The sequence below is a fragment of the Lithobates pipiens genome, unplaced genomic scaffold (assembly GCF_037356315.1).
Source record: "Lithobates pipiens isolate NorthernLeopardFrog02 unplaced genomic scaffold, aLitPip1_a1.2 Scaffold_16, whole genome shotgun sequence".
Classification (NCBI taxonomy): Eukaryota; Metazoa; Chordata; class Amphibia; order Anura; family Ranidae; genus Lithobates; species Lithobates pipiens.
In genome coordinates, this window is record NW_027507748.1 from 122,018,077 (window position 1) to 122,031,658 (window position 13,582).

Below are 13,582 nucleotides of genomic sequence, written 5' to 3' on the forward strand. Positions count from 1 at the left end.
ATGTCAGTATTTATTTCCATATATACATAAACTAGCCTCCACAGGTAATTTACGCTGTTAAAAAACCCCACTTTGGGGATACTTTCGTTTTTTGTTTTCAACATACCAGGGGTGATCAGCGCCCTCTGACCCTGCATAGGGGTGTTACCGTCCATTTTTTCTAGTCTTCTAAAACCCGGGTGGTTAAACACCCTTCCCCATTCGGTAACATACAGAGGTCTGGGCCATGAGCTCTACTTGGTTTAGTACTATTTGAATTTGGCATTTTTCGGCTATTGTCGATTGTCTTTTGTTGTCAACACGAATAGCTTCCAAGGCGATAATTGGAACAATTTTGGTTTGGGCCTCAGATATAGCCCCTCAAGGCACCTATAAAGTTAACTTACCACACACGTGCAAATGTTCACATTTTTATAGGTGCTCCACTAATTTTCTAATAGGATGATTATATTGATTATCCTTATTTGCTCCTCTTTGCACCTGATGGGAGTATATGTGCATATATGTGATACAGTAACGTAGTATGTATATATGGCCTCACCATCCGATAACCAGCTTGCCATATTCTGTACATTCACCAGTAGATGATTTTCTTATGTATACCCAGTTTACCTGTGAATGATATATTCATTATGAAATGTTTTTGTGCTATTTTTATATTTATTTTTACTCCTGACATGTTGCTATTAAATATATTAATATGTCCTTTCACATATTTTTCTATACACTTTATGACGGTTAAGCTCGTGTGCATTTCCCCTCTTTCTCCATCAGATGGTGCCATTTGAGCATACTTGTTCGTTTCGCTGCACATAGGGCGGACTGCTTGGGTATGACTTCCCGACCAGAAGAGGGGAGCGGCATTGGTGCACGCATGCCTCTCCCCGTTCGTCCCGGGGCTTGTGCGGGTAGGCGCCACCCGTCCCCCCGGGACAATGCATCTGGTCGGCGGCATTCCGGAACAGTACCGGACGCGGCACCTCACTGCGCATGCGTTTTGTACGCGTGCGACGCGACGTGCCGACGTCACGCCGGTGCGACGCTACTGCGTACCTTCCCGCCATGTTGGGAAGGTCACTTCCGGAACGCCGAGGGGACCACATCCGGTCGGCCTATATGGCGACCAAATGAGGATATGGTTAGACAGGTGGAGTTTCTAATTCGATTCAGCTAATTGAACGACATATGGGATATTTATATCCCACCTCTTCACACTGGCAATTCACTCTGCTTACTACAGGATAGCACCAACACTGACTTTAGGTGCAGGGCAAGTCACTGGATTATTTTACTGAATGCTCTACTACTCTCCTTACTGCCTATATATAGCTCTGCTTGCAGGAGCTTAATACTATCTCTTGTTTATTTGCAGATAAAAGGTCTTTTCTGTCCCATGACAGTATAAGCATCTGAGGGGTTTGATTGGAAAGTTCATTATTTCTAATCAACCAATATGGCGACCAAATGAGGCTATGGCTAGACAGGTGGAGTTCCTAATTTGATTCAGCTAATTGAATGACACATGATTTATATCCCACCTCCTCACACTGGCAATTCACTCTGCTTACTACAGGATAGCATTAGCACTGACTTTAGGTGCAGGGTAAGTCACTGGATTACTCTACTGAATGCTTTACTACTCTCCTCACCGCTTATATATAGCTCTGCTTGCAGGAGTTTAATACTATCTCTTGTTTATTTGCAGATGAAAGGTCTTTTCTGTCCCATGACAGTATAAGTATCTGAGGGGTTTGATTGTAAAGCCCACTATTTCTAATCAACTACTATCTCCATTATATTGCCCCTTTTTGGCTCTGCTACATAACGTGCACTTACTTGATATTAACCACAGGTATATATACCACCTTTTCCACACTTACTTTTGTTACGCTGGGGCACCTTGGACACCAGAACATGGTGTATTCTTATTTTACTTTTCACCATCTTACTTTCACCACCAGTCACGCTGGGGTATTAGATTTTGCACATGCTGTGTCTTTATTTCACTTATTTTCTTCTTTGTCATCTGGCGTTGTCTGTCGTTGCTGACTCATTACTGGGCACTTACAATGATCTTTAGCTTTTATTATCATCTGCTTAAACTCTAATCGTGTATGGTATGCTACACTCAAGTAGTGTGGCTTACCTCTGTATCTATATACCCGACATACTATATGTAGGTATATTTTCTGTCCCCCTATACAGGGGGGACAGCCCCTGAATAGGGATTTTTCATATATATATACATCCTTATATTTTCTTTTGTTTTTATTGTAGGTTGTCCCCCTCCCGACTTCTGTCTACCCATACCTATACCCTCCTCCACTATTTTATATTGGAGGTAGCAATAGCGATGTGATCCCCTGTAAGTTATTTATCCCTTGAACTCCGTTCCCTTGCTCTCCCTTTTCGGTAGAGCATAGCGACCAACTTCAACTATGCAGGTTTGGCGCATCTGTGAAGGATATGGGAGAAATGGCGGAGCTTATTTCTGTCTTTCAAAGAGGATCTCCTACGTGAATGATATAGGTAGCTATCATGCAATGTATACCAACTGACTGTTAATTATGTAACCATGCAATGTTTGGTGTATATTCTGCCCACAGCAGATTATTTCTAGTAAAGTACAGTGCACCATATATGGATATGTATTTATGTTTGTCTTCCTTCTTTTACAATAGATAAAAACCTTCTGAAGAAGACCCCCGAGAGGGTCGAAACGCGTAAAGGGTCCACATTATCTATTTTTTACTGTATTTACAGTGGCATTATGGTCTAGGCATTATAATTGTATTCTGTCTATCCATGTAATATCATATATTTTTATTCACATAGTGGAGCTCAGTCCCTGACTACTGTGTCACCTGTTCAATCCTCTTTTTTACTAATAAACATTTGTATTATTAGTTTTTTGCCACATGTCAGTATTTATTTCCATATATACATAAACTAGCCTCCACAGGTAATTTACGCTGTTAAAAAACCCCACTTTGGGGATACTTTCGTTTTTTGTTTTCAACATACCAGGGGTGATCAGCGCCCTCTGACCCTGCATAGGGGTGTTACCGTCCATTTTTTCTAGTCTTCTAAAACCCGGGTGGTTAAACACCCTTCCCCATTCGGTAACATACAGAGGTCTGGGCCATGAGCTCTACTTGGTTTAGTACTATTTGAATTTGGCATTTTTCGGCTATTGTCGATTGTCTTTTGTTGTCAACACGAATAGCTTCCAAGGCGATAATTGGAACAATTTTGGTTTGGGCCTCAGATATAGCCCCTCAAGGCACCTATAAAGTTAACTTACCACACACGTGCAAATGTTCACATTTTTATAGGTGCTCCACTAATTTTCTAATAGGATGATTATATTGATTATCCTTATTTGCTCCTCTTTGCACCTGATGGGAGTATATGTGCATATATGTGATACAGTAACGTAGTATGTATATATGGCCTCACCATCCGATAACCAGCTTGCCATATTCTGTACATTCACCAGTAGATGATTTTCTTATGTATACCCAGTTTACCTGTGAATGATATATTCATTATGAAATGTTTTTGTGCTATTTTTATATTTATTTTTACTCCTGACATGTTGCTATTAAATATATTAATATGTCCTTTCACATATTTTTCTATACACTTTATGACGGTTAAGCTCGTGTGCATTTCCCCTCTTTCTCCATCAGATGGTGCCATTTGAGCATACTTGTTCGTTTCGCTGCACATAGGGCGGACTGCTTGGGTATGACTTCCCGACCAGAAGAGGGGAGCGGCATTGGTGCACGCATGCCTCTCCCCGTTCGTCCCGGGGCTTGTGCGGGTAGGCGCCACCCGTCCCCCCGGGACAATGCATCTGGTCGGCGGCATTCCGGAACAGTACCGGACGCGGCACCTCACTGCGCATGCGTTTTGTACGCGTGCGACGCGACGTGCCGACGTCACGCCGGTGCGACGCTACTGCGTACCTTCCCGCCATGTTGGGAAGGTCACTTCCGGAACGCCGAGGGGACCACATCCGGTCGGCCTATATGGCGACCAAATGAGGATATGGTTAGACAGGTGGAGTTTCTAATTCGATTCAGCTAATTGAACGACATATGGGATATTTATATCCCACCTCTTCACACTGGCAATTCACTCTGCTTACTACAGGATAGCACCAACACTGACTTTAGGTGCAGGGCAAGTCACTGGATTATTTTACTGAATGCTCTACTACTCTCCTTACTGCCTATATATAGCTCTGCTTGCAGGAGCTTAATACTATCTCTTGTTTATTTGCAGATAAAAGGTCTTTTCTGTCCCATGACAGTATAAGCATCTGAGGGGTTTGATTGGAAAGTTCATTATTTCTAATCAACCAATATGGCGACCAAATGAGGCTATGGCTAGACAGGTGGAGTTCCTAATTTGATTCAGCTAATTGAATGACACATGATTTATATCCCACCTCCTCACACTGGCAATTCACTCTGCTTACTACAGGATAGCATTAGCACTGACTTTAGGTGCAGGGTAAGTCACTGGATTACTCTACTGAATGCTTTACTACTCTCCTCACCGCTTATATATAGCTCTGCTTGCAGGAGTTTAATACTATCTCTTGTTTATTTGCAGATGAAAGGTCTTTTCTGTCCCATGACAGTATAAGTATCTGAGGGGTTTGATTGTAAAGCCCACTATTTCTAATCAACTACTATCTCCATTATATTGCCCCTTTTTGGCTCTGCTACATAACGTGCACTTACTTGATATTAACCACAGGTATATATACCACCTTTTCCACACTTACTTTTGTTACGCTGGGGCACCTTGGACACCAGAACATGGTGTATTCTTATTTTACTTTTCACCATCTTACTTTCACCACCAGTCACGCTGGGGTATTAGATTTTGCACATGCTGTGTCTTTATTTCACTTATTTTCTTCTTTGTCATCTGGCGTTGTCTGTCGTTGCTGACTCATTACTGGGCACTTACAATGATCTTTAGCTTTTATTATCATCTGCTTAAACTCTAATCGTGTATGGTATGCTACACTCAAGTAGTGTGGCTTACCTCTGTATCTATATACCCGACATACTATATGTAGGTATATTTTCTGTCCCCCTATACAGGGGGGACAGCCCCTGAATAGGGATTTTTCATATATATATACATCCTTATATTTTCTTTTGTTTTTATTGTAGGTTGTCCCCCTCCCGACTTCTGTCTACCCATACCTATACCCTCCTCCACTATTTTATATTGGAGGTAGCAATAGCGATGTGATCCCCTGTAAGTTATTTATCCCTTGAACTCCGTTCCCTTGCTCTCCCTTTTCGGTAGAGCATAGCGACCAACTTCAACTATGCAGGTTTGGCGCATCTGTGAAGGATATGGGAGAAATGGCGGAGCTTATTTCTGTCTTTCAAAGAGGATCTCCTACGTGAATGATATAGGTAGCTATCATGCAATGTATACCAACTGACTGTTAATTATGTAACCATGCAATGTTTGGTGTATATTCTGCCCACAGCAGATTATTTCTAGTAAAGTACAGTGCACCATATATGGATATGTATTTATGTTTGTCTTCCTTCTTTTACAATAGATAAAAACCTTCTGAAGAAGACCCCCGAGAGGGTCGAAACGCGTAAAGGGTCCACATTATCTATTTTTTACTGTATTTACAGTGGCATTATGGTCTAGGCATTATAATTGTATTCTGTCTATCCATGTAATATCATATATTTTTATTCACATAGTGGAGCTCAGTCCCTGACTACTGTGTCACCTGTTCAATCCTCTTTTTTACTAATAAACATTTGTATTATTAGTTTTTTGCCACATGTCAGTATTTATTTCCATATATACATAAACTAGCCTCCACAGGTAATTTACGCTGTTAAAAAACCCCACTTTGGGGATACTTTCGTTAGCCATGTATCATTATCTCTGTTTCACAGAGTCAGTTTAATTAACTGTATTTCTTTTGCTTTAACCAGTTACAGGCAGATAGGACAGTAGGTGTCTATTCAGCAGAATCCACAGGGTGGTTGTAGACCCAGTTAAAAGCTTGAACGGACAACGCTAACTATAGAACCCTTTTCCTACAGGACAGACGAGAAGTACAGACGCAGGCAGCTGCAATGATCAAATGATCATCTTTAGTGGTCTACTTAATGACAAGTATGTATCATATAGCAAGTTAACTTAATCAACACTTATACAGTCACATCAGTGACAAGGAAAGCTCTACATTCAAACAGTTATTAGCATATATTTTTCTATGCAGCCATCATTGAGTTCTGCCATTATCGGGCCTATGAAAGAAGAGGGGACACGGGGAGCAAGTTCCCCAGGACTCAGCCTCTGAGGTTGTCCCAGAATTTGTTTGTGTAATTAAAGCTGAGATCCAACCTTACCTTTGGTCTTGCACAGTTGTACAAAATCCTCTCCTCTGTACTGAAATTTCTGATTCTATATTCACTGCATACAGTAAGACCCCTTTCACACTGAGGCGTTTTTCTGGCGCTAAAGGGCTAAAAATAGCGTCTGTAAAGCGCCTGAAAAATGCCTCCCCTGCAGCCCAGTGTAAAAAGCCAGAGAGCTTTCACACTGCAGCGGTGCACTTGCAGGACGCTCCTCCACCGCCCCTGCCCTGTGCTTTTTGGGCGCATTTAACCCTTTCTTCGGCCGCTAACAGGGGTTAAAAGCGCCCCGCTAGTGCCCAAAAAGCGCAGCTAAAAGGACAGTAGAGTGCCGCTAAAACTAGCGGCACATTACCGCTAATGCCATGTGAAAGGGCTCTTAGGTGCATCTTTTTTTATCACAGAGGCTCAGCGTCACAGGTAAGCATTACCAAGGGTAATCTGTATGCGAATACAGCCTGCCTAGGAATGCCGACTCCTTCATACTGACATCAACGCATCAAGGCATTTTAGTAATTGCATAACTTCTTCCAGACCACTGTGCAGGCAGATGCCTACTGTATTGTGTTTTCTCTATTAGGTGTGGTATTACTTTAAATGTTTTGGCTGATCACTGCAGGAGTCGGGCAAGTGTGATGCATTTTCTCTGCAGGTATGTCACTTCCCTTGAAAAGAGCATACATGCAGGAGAGTTGGCCTTGTGGTAGAGTCTCCCTGGGAGGTGATTATAACTGAAGGGGGAGGGGACTGACTAGAGGAAGTGACAGACCATGGTTCCTAGCTAATAGGAACATGCGATCTGGCACTCCTCTCAGAACAGAATAGGGATGTGTGTGTTTACATACACTCGTACCTTTTCTGTGTCTCCTGTTCATGATCGCTTGTGGATGGTGGTCATCGCGACCATCAGCCATGAGCATTGACGTATAGCTACGACAGCTCACGCAGTGGACCTGCTGCAGTGTAACTGTGGCGGCTGATCAGGAAGAGGTTAAATAAAGAATGGCTTGCAGGTGCTGTACCTGTTCCTAGGGGATTCAGGGCTGAGGGCCTTGAGCAGAGTATTGAGACAGAGGGGTTGATTTACTAAAAGCAAATACACTATGCACTTTGCAAAGTGCAGTTGCACTCTGCAAGTGCAGTTGCTTCACAGCTTTGTAAATGAACAGAAGCTCTGCTGACTTCCATCATCCGATCATGTGCCAACAAAAACACAGTTTTTTATTTTCTTTGATTGTGATAGGGTACTTCTTTTTAAAGTGATTTACCTCATATACTAAGCTTTGGAGCAACTGCACTTGCAGAGTGCAACTGCATTTTGCAAAGTCCACAGTGTATTTGATTTTAGTAACCCTAGAGCAGAGATGGCGAACCTTGGCACCCCAGATGTTTTGGAACTACATTTCCCACGATGCTCATCTACACTGCAGAATGCATGGGCATCATGGGAAATGTAGTTTCAAAACATCTGGGGTGCCAAGGTTCGCCATCACTGCCCTAGAGTGTTTAGGGATCTATGTACAGCACCCTGCCAGCCCCTCTCACCTTCCATGATGTGTCTGCATTGCATAGAGAAGCATGGAGACCCAATGATGATGTCACTGAATCTAAAGTAAGGCACATATTGTAAATGGAAAGATTTATTTAAACAGCTAATTAACATGCTCATGAGTAGGGGAAAGGAAAAAAACAGGAAAGGCAAAATGTAAGCTTTAAAATATTTTTCATTTATCATTTGTATTAATTGGATGATTTGGTTGTTTGTCACTGTGAGTTGTATTTTGAGTCACCCCTTTTCTTTTTTTTATTAATATATATTTTTTCCTAATTGCTCACTCTAGTTATGATAAAAAAAACACTGGTGCAGAACAATTTTATGTATTACTTTCCATGCTCAATGGTCACAATACTATTCTTATGAAGCAATTTGAGAGCACTGGTACAGAAAATGCAACATTCAGGCAGTGAGGTACAGGAACTATAGACAGGCTCATGGTCTTTGGAAGAAGACGTGAGGTCATCAGCAATAAGACAGAGATCTAGACAGAATCGAGGAGCTGGTTACTGATGAAGAAGCGTTAACAATATAAGACAACAAGAGATCGAGAAAAATGTTGCAGATTGCTGCTGAAGACATAATTGAGGTTAAATAGCTTATTTGATGCCCTCACCAGGATCAGGTATGTGCATCCATATACACCACACCATTATGTCTGAAGACACATGCCCAGCATTGACCCTATCTGCCAAGCTATGCATCCGAACACTCGCACATGTCCTTCCCAAACCACTTGCATGCAGGCTGGCACATTTTTCCTGAAAGTTGCTTGGCCAGTTTCTGGCCAATCACTGGCTCCATATTATGTGCAGTAGAATGCTCGGAGAGAGAAAGGGCAAATAAATTAGTATTTTCCCTTACCCATGATGACTTCTAGCACCTCTACATGCTGCATGACTATTTTCTCCTTCTAATCAATACTACCATTCTCAAATGCCACTTATTATGCCACTTCAAGAGCAACACTAGTATTCTCAAAGTCCACAGTCATTTTTATAGTATCTGTCATGTACCTGGCAGTTGAGCCTGATGGGCAGAGGGAGGCATCTCGTACAACCCGACTCAGGGACCACTGATGTTGCAACAGCGGTGTGCGGTGGTGTAAGGGTGCTGGAACCTTCTTCCTTGTACAGGATATGGCACCAGGGAAGACCAGGAAGCCAGACAGCAGATGTAGATAGGTCAGCAGGTGCTGGGCTGAAGGTGGCAGGTAGTAGGAGGTACCAGATGCATGGTCAGACAAGCCAGGTTGGCAACAGACAGTCAGATGCAGGCATAGATGGCAGGCAAAAAATTATCGGGAAGCAACAGAAAATGCAAGAAGCAAGGCAAAAGTCCAAATACAGGCCAAAGTCAGGATAAGAGAGGTACAACGAAGTCAAGGCAAGCCGGGTCAAACACAGGAATCAATAGGATCAGGTTTCAGGTACAGCTTCAGATCAGACAGTAAAGCACCAGTGCGACTGTTGCACTTATATAGGGTATTTGACACCAACCTTATTGGCATACGTGCGCAGTCGCACATTTGTGTGCCTGACAGGATGGGCACCTGTGGAATCCTGCCTTTGGGCAGCCATTGTGCCATGGCCAGCACACCCCTCTGACAGTATCTTACCTATATTTACCAAAACATGCTCACCTATATATGAACTCAGCATGCATGTAATATAGAACTACTTTTAATGTAATTTAGCCCCATATGCCTCTTTTACACTTTCACAGCCTTCTGCAGGAAGACTCAGCCATGAGTAAGCATTGTGATGGCATAAAACGCGTTGACCTTTCTCCTTTGGCCAACGTAGTGTTTGGCGCTGTGTTTAGGATACCACTGCATTGATAAAGTGGATGGTGTAGTCATTCAAGCTTTTTATTTTTTTACATGCCCAGCCCAAGGATCTGGGCTAACACCTGAGCTTGGGAGAGGTGTGGAGGATAGCCAAGTCAACCTACCTTTGAGCAGCGGCTTATTGTAGTCTTCTGCAAGAGGTGTGGAAGGATTGTTGAGGCAATATATTCCTTTTTCTAATATTTAAGTAGCAGTGTTTATAAATAACACTGACTGTATCTAGCTACTGTATTCTAATACCCAAAGTATAAATGCATCAATGTGAAGCACAAATGCCTATATCGCAATTACCCAGGTTCGATTCGCCAAGAGTTTGGTAAACTCTGTTTGAAATTTAGAAAACCAAAACCTAATAGTGCATCACACTGAAGCCTATGTGTGCATTAGTCCTCTTTCAGGGCTAACAGGCAAACTACAGTATAAAAAAGTATTTGAAGCTGGGCATTGTGGACATTCCCATTGCAAAAAAATATATATATTATTATTATTATAATATGAATCTACAGAAGGGAGATTGTCTATTCGTGTGGCAAGTGACACTTTTTCATTATAGTGTAACAAGCCCAGTTTGAAATTGGTCAGCAATTTGCCAGGACTGTCCCTGTTCTCAATGATGCAAAACGGTTCCCAACTGACCTTAATCTCTCTTTATGCCTTGTCCTTTCCTTACGACAACTTCCAATACACTGACCCTTATAGGCCCTTCTAAGCCTCTGGCCATATTCTGAAGGCCATGAAGTTCATTATAGATCACAAAAATGAAACGGGGGGAATCTGCACACAAATTCATTGGGACCACAAATCTCGAATCCACAGGAATTGCCTCAAACTCATGGTACTAGCGAACCTGAATCACAATCCATTTTTCCTACTGTATACAAGCCAGCTGCAAATCAAACCCAAAACAGTTGTGACTTTTCTGTACGTCCAGTAGGTCAGTTGTATGGTATAGTTTTGACAGTCTGGCTTTAACATTTTAATGCGTAATATACTTGGCTTTAGCTGGATGCTTTATTTATTTTCTAAAAAGGTGTAGAAAAGGTTGTTATTTATGTTCATATTGCATATAAACCTGGGGTTTATTGCATTAGCTGAACTGAGAGACAATATTAACATATAATTAGTAATGCAAGGTTGACTTGTTATGAAGGGTAATTTGTTAAATAAATATTTCATTCATATTATACATGTAACAAAAAATATGATAAATAATACAAATAATAAAACATCAGTTTATAAAATAGAGAACATAAAAACATTATTTTGAAATGTAATAATATAGTTGATTGGTTTCTCTTAAGGCTTAACAACCCTTTATGACCTATCATATTGCAGGTTTTATTAGAATAATGAAAACTGCTTCTTGGTTGGATACTTGTGTATTTTTTTTTTTTACTTCATGGGTCAGTCCACCCAACCCCTATAGGTGGAACCTGGTAGGGAGTCACCAATTGGCTTAACTATCATGATTTCCTATAATAAAATCTCCTTGTCCTGGAGCTTTGTCTGTTTCCAACGTTGAGAAACGTTTGACAAGTGCAGTTGTTTTTGTTTTGTTTTTGGAAAGTGGGGTGCAATATTTGAATTCAGATTTTGAAGAGCATTCTTAGCTTGCATTTCTTGCTACATTGATTTGCTTTGTTTAGCTTTACATCTTGGTAAATGCAGCATGCCGTGCTCTGGTGAGTCTGAACTGATCCCCCATCCCAGACAAATTGTGAATGTAAATACAAGCATGTCAAAAGCTACTCAAAAAAATTTAAAAGTATCTCAAACACATCTCAAATGCAAGCCTTTTTTCCTTGAAAGCATGACTTGCTTCTGAAACTGATGCCTGTTTACACAAATCCTTTGAGGGTTCACAATCCTCTTGCTGCATTCTCCTTTGTGCAGGTGAAAAGATTTGGGAATTTAAGTCTAGAGATTTCTCCACTGAGAGATAAAAGACACCCACTGATAGTTTAACTGTTTAGCTTCTCTCCAAAACCAAAGTATCGGTTTTGGACAGATTGAGACACTTATATTGTATCCCTAATAAACCTATACAATATATGCCTGTAGTTTATAAAATATCTGTCACTTCCAAAAAAAATAATACTGCAGAGCCTGTAAAATATGTCCTGTGCCCATGAAACTTATCATTACTAAGTTGCGGTGTTACCGCTACTTGATGAATCTTCTGCACTCAACACATCTGGGTGTGTTGAATATTTGGCCCCCACTGTATTACTTTCCACCAACCCTTATATCACTGCAGGACACATCTGTGACACTGGGGCTGGCAGAAGGTACTACAGCCATTAGCAGGGCATAAATTATCCTACACACTCAGATAAATGTCCACACCAGCTCGCCATCCATACACTCTCATAGGATAATAATTCGTCCTTGGTCATTGGAATTATGTGCTCCCTCCATGTTATCAAGTTGACCAACACAGCTGAAAATAAAACAAAATACTTTACTATATTTAAAAACATTGTAAGGTGGCTACAAAAGATGTTCCTCTAGATTCAGAGGAGCAAGTGTTTGTACCTTCCCTGTATAGTTTATATATATATATATATATATATATATATATATATATATATATATATATGTGTGTGTATATATTTACCATACAGTATATCTCTTGAATTCAACTATATATTTTTAACATTTGGGTGGTTGGCTATAAAAGACTTTCCCTGTAGCTTTCTTGTTGTGTAATTTTATGAAGATATTTGTCCCCTTCTCGAATATTTGAGAATATTTGGGTTTTAATAGTGTAGATAAATCTACTCTTTTTTAATGTTTTTTTGCTGTCTGTGCTTTTCTGTTTCCTGTATGGATGTCAAAGGAAATGAAAGTGAGAAAATCTCCTAAAAACTGTTGGGAAACTTTGAAGTTGGCCATAAATTGATTAAACTTTGGCTGGTTCAGTAAGGATTGGCTAAATTTCGATGAGCGTGTGGCAGTCCCCCAAGTTGATTGTTCGATCAATGTCTGTCAAAGGGGCATGTCGGAAAACTTTCTTGATCTTGAGTGTATTTTGACAGCCATGGGTGTAGCTATCAGAATACAAGGTCTCGGGGTGAGGATGTGGGGAGCAAAAAAAATGAAGATTTTATGGCCAACTTAACTCTTCCTCACATAACAAAAATTGTCTGGAGTTAGTCCTTAATGTGTATTAATGAGAGAGAGTGTAAATGTAAAGTCAACAAGGATTTATAGACTGCATGCATTGTTTTTATATGAATCATGTGCTAGAATACATGACTCTGGCTCCTAACTAGCATATATCAGTTTATAGAAAACATGTAATTCTATATAATGTAAGGTATCTGCTTCTCTTGTCTCTTTCTGTTTCTCATTACCTGTGCTTTATTTCTTTTCTTTGTTACATACCTTGGTACCAGTGTAAATCTGTTATGCCATAGTAGTGCATTATCTCTGAAGATTACCTAGCTGCTGAATGGTGCAAGGGCTACTAAATGGTTTAAGGTCTGAGGGTAAAACATATCAGGAGAGACTAGATGAATTTTATATGTACAGCCTAGAAAAATCAAGGCAAGCGGGTTGACATGATTAAAACCTTTAAATACATTACAGCTGTAAATGAGGTTCAGTAGAGTAGTATTTTCAATTTGAAGATTGAGAGAGAAGGCATGATCTCAAAACTAGCAGGAGGAAAGCTCATGGGTAATAGTAAAAAGTATTATTTTACAGAAACTTCCAGCAGAGCTAGAAGTCATAATCTCTTTTGACATAGAGGAAGAT

General features: G+C 40.7%; 1 protein-coding gene and 2 long non-coding RNA genes across 7 annotated transcripts in view; all 3 read left to right on the top strand.

The window, feature by feature from the left end:
• The window catches only part of SEZ6 (seizure related 6 homolog), a 916,788-nt gene that overhangs the window by 366,580 nt on the left and 536,626 nt on the right, over positions 1–13,582 (top strand). The window lies entirely within an intron of this gene.
• Positions 700–2,762, top strand: LOC143984274 (uncharacterized). Of its 2 annotated transcripts, XR_013274763.1 has the most exons (4): positions 700–1,603; positions 1,706–1,852; positions 2,278–2,529; positions 2,682–2,762. It is a non-coding gene; the product is annotated as an uncharacterized LOC143984274 (long non-coding RNA). The 2 variants fall into 2 exon arrangements; XR_013274762.1 differs by having other exon boundaries at positions 704–1,603; positions 2,278–2,759.
• LOC143984275 (uncharacterized) lies at positions 3,618–5,680 on the top strand. Of its 2 annotated transcripts, XR_013274765.1 has the most exons (4): positions 3,618–4,521; positions 4,624–4,770; positions 5,196–5,447; positions 5,600–5,680. It is a non-coding gene; the product is annotated as an uncharacterized LOC143984275 (long non-coding RNA). The 2 variants fall into 2 exon arrangements; XR_013274764.1 differs by having other exon boundaries at positions 3,622–4,521; positions 5,196–5,677.